General features: G+C 39.9%; 1 pseudogene; it reads left to right on the forward strand.

The window, feature by feature from the left end:
- The first annotated feature begins 299 nt into the window (after positions 1–299).
- On the forward strand, positions 300–531 carry LOC132520253 (cyclin-dependent kinase 2-associated protein 1-like; annotated as a pseudogene).
- Positions 532–3,651: the final 3,120 nt, after the last annotated feature.

Raw genomic sequence — 3,651 nt, forward strand, 5'->3', positions numbered from 1 at the left:
AAACAAAAACAGAGAGAAAACAAAAATAAAATGGAAATAATAAAAAGTGTTCAGGAGCTCAGTGGGCGCCCAGGTGTACAAACCAGCACACAAAATGCTGGGCTTGCTAAGCCACCACTACTACCTGCCAGTAGGCCCAGCTTCACCACTACCACACTCACAGGCCTGCGCCTGGCTGCAGCCAAGTGCCATCCATCACTGATGGGGGAGGGGAGGCATGTTTTCCAAACTAAACTTGACTGCACAGGCCCATGGTCTCACTCAACAAGGTTGGAAACGTCCACTCACCTTTTACCTTCATGGTAATATCCTTACAGTACTACCAGCTGCTGAGTGACTACAGGCCACCACCCCTAGGCTACACCCAGGGAACTGGGAACAGCCAAGTACCTCAGAGCAAATATGCAGAGCGGCTGACCATCATAAAGGGTTGGGGAAAGTGATCAGACCCACCTACACTGAGGCATCATCCACCCTAGAGGACTGGTTAGGGCGTGCTTGGTTGAAACAGAACACAATGCCAGACCCTAGTCACCCTGTTAGTTCTGAAAGGTTTTCCTTTTTTTTTTTTTTTTTTTTTTTACAAGATGGGAGGTTACACTTGTCTCTTCTGTCCAAAAGAAACATGTTTTCAAAATAGTAACAGTTTGAATTTTTCTCCCCTTTTCCCTCTCATGGTTCATTAGGCTCTGAACCCATAGAAGAGATTTTGCAGTTAATTAGAATTTGCATTTTAAGTAGTTAGGAACTAGTCGGGTTTTTTTTAAAGCATCGATTAAAAAGATGCACATAAAAGTTGTTATCTACTTTTCTGGCAAACTGTAGCTTGCCTCCAAGATGCCAGTATGTCACTTTAATCTTCTCTGTTGAATTCATTTATGTAGCCCAAATTCTTCCTTGTTCCTTTTCATAAGCCAATACCACTTTATGGATTTTGTTTTTAATGAATACTGACAGCTCACTTTATTTTTTAAAATTTTTATTTTATTGACAGCTGTACAGTATAGATTCTACATAATAGAACTTCTTTTTTGCTTAAACACTTGCATGGCTATCAATGCTTTGAAGTCAGTTTAAAAAGTCACAATTTATAAATACAGAAAAAAGAGCAATCAACCCAACAGCAATTTTTGTACCAAGACTGTCTGTAGATTTCAGTACTGTCTTTACTGTAAGCTGATCAAAACATCTGGAAAAAAAGACTAAAACTGCTTTCATCTTCGTGTGTACTTATTATTTGACATAAAAAACTTATTTTAATTAACAAAAAATTAAAATAAATGGAAGATTAAGGCCCCTAGCATATTAATAATTACTAAACACAAATGGTCTAAATACACCAATTAGAAGACAGAGATTGGCAGACCAGATTTAAAAACATGACCCAGTTTATATGCTGTCTGTAAAAGACTCACTTCAATTATGATGATATTGGCAGGTTGAAAGTAAAAGTATGGAAAAAGATATACTATGCAAACATTAATTAAAGGAAAGAAGAAATATTAGTAACAAAGTAGACATCAAGCAAAGAAACTTACTAGAGACAGAATGCGACACTGTATAATGAATCAATCCATCAGGAAGACAGAGTAATTTTAAATATGTTTGCACCAAGCAACAGTGCTGCAAAAACCAATAGAATTGAAAGGAGAAATAGAGGAATTCTGAAGGAAGAGCAGATTTGAATCACTAGAGATTTAGAAACCAGAAAACATGACAGGACCGGAAATCAGTAAAGATGGACTTTGTACAGATGGGCCAGGCTGGGCCCCGTGAGAGACAGAGTCAGCTACATATGGTGGCACCTGAGGATTCTGGCAGAGTGTGGTATGCAAGATGATTTCAGGAGGCATATCACTGAAGGTTTTTTTTTTTTACTTTATACCTAAGTATTTTAACGTTATTAGGGAGAAAAATACTTGGACACAGAAGGTAGAAACATGTTTACGCAGGCCACCTAGATTAACACTTTGCCATGAATTTTTCAGACCTTCATGTACTAAACATTTCACCATGACTTTTTGGAAGTAGGGATAGTAAGAATAACTGCTCCTATCGCCTTTCCCATAGTGGTCTTGGTAGGTTATCATTCCCACATTGAGATTGCATCCAAATTGGCATGGGCTGTCAAGGTGTCCCAACTGTGTCATACCACCAAGCAGGGGCACCACCCACTCTTAACCAAGGAAGCATCTAAGCTTAGTGGTAACATCAGTCACCAACTGGCCAATCTTGGACCTAGACCAAGGAGTTTTTCACATGTTTAAAATAAACTCTTTTCTTGTATGCATTTGAAAACAAAATTATATTTACTACTTGATTGTCATTTTTTTATTTTAATTTTTTAAAATATAACTTTTGTTTTTGCAGTTTGTGTCTCAGCAGTACATTGAACAAGTATGACTGAGACACAATCAAAATTCAACTTAACGTTTTGTTTCCCAGGTCTCCTTTAAACTTGATCCAGTGGGAAAGCTTTTTTTTTTTTTAACTACCACTGGATAATATCCCAGCAGGCCCACTGTCTTTTTTTCCACTAGCTCGCTCTTAGGTAAAAGGCAGTCTTACAGTCTTTTCTGTTCTAACTCAGTTTTAATCTGCTGACTTGAATGTCAAGTCCTAGATATTAGCCAACTCTTCAACCTCCTCCCCATCCCCTGGGCAAGGCCTCTACTCGACAGCTGCCTGCCTTCCAGGAAGGCAGTGTGGTTGGCTTCTGCTCTTTCCACTCACTTCCTCCTTCATTTGTTAGCTGCTATTCTACTTCTTCCCAGGTTAGAAAAGGGGAGGTCAGAGAGAAGAGAGGTAAAGGCGCTAGGACAGTATTTTCTGGCTGGTGGCTGAGGGCTCTCTTGGCCAAGTAGGTCACACCTGAGTTCTTCTTGCCTGGGCACTTTCACGTAGATTTCTATCTCTCCCTGTGGCGGGACACTTAAGTATTGCTAGTCCTTTCACAGCCCCTAAAAAGACAGCATTCCCCTCTAGCTTCTTTTTGCTGGAGTTCCTCCAGGACCCTAGATGATCTGACGCAACTTCTCTTTATCCCAAGTGGCCCACCTCTGGTCCATGGGAAACAGTAACACCTTCCTTGTCCCCAAAACACTGGGAATGCAGCCCACTCCTAACACAGCCCCTTCTACCCTTCCTTAGGCAGGAGTTGGTTGCAATTACTCCATCTCCCCTAACAGCGGGGAACATATTCCATAGCTCTTTGTGTGGTCCCAAGGAAACTTGTCACTCTAAGTCTGAAGAAGAGGCAGTACCCCCTTTCTTGGGTCTCTGCTATAGCACCAGACCCGCCCTGAAAGATCCTCCACAAATCCTCCTCTCCCTCCACACTTTGACTTATTTTAAATATCATTGATCTGGCTAAGGGGTACAAAAATCATGGAACCAGTTCTCCACAATTTCCTATGTAAACTTGCATATGAGGAGTCCATCTTACACTAACTTTGGCAATATATGCTGCATATTACATTGGAGCCTCAGTCAAAAACCGTGGTTGGAAACCACATTCTAACATCCTGCTATATTTATTTGTATGATTACTTTCTATTTAAGGAAAGTGATACCAGTTTTCATTTATGATAGAGTTTATTTTTTAAATTAATGTATTTATAGCGTGAGTTGATATTTTTAACTATTAAGTGA

The sequence above is a fragment of the Lagenorhynchus albirostris genome, chromosome 5 (assembly GCF_949774975.1).
Source record: "Lagenorhynchus albirostris chromosome 5, mLagAlb1.1, whole genome shotgun sequence".
NCBI classification, from domain to species: Eukaryota; Metazoa; Chordata; class Mammalia; order Artiodactyla; family Delphinidae; genus Lagenorhynchus; species Lagenorhynchus albirostris.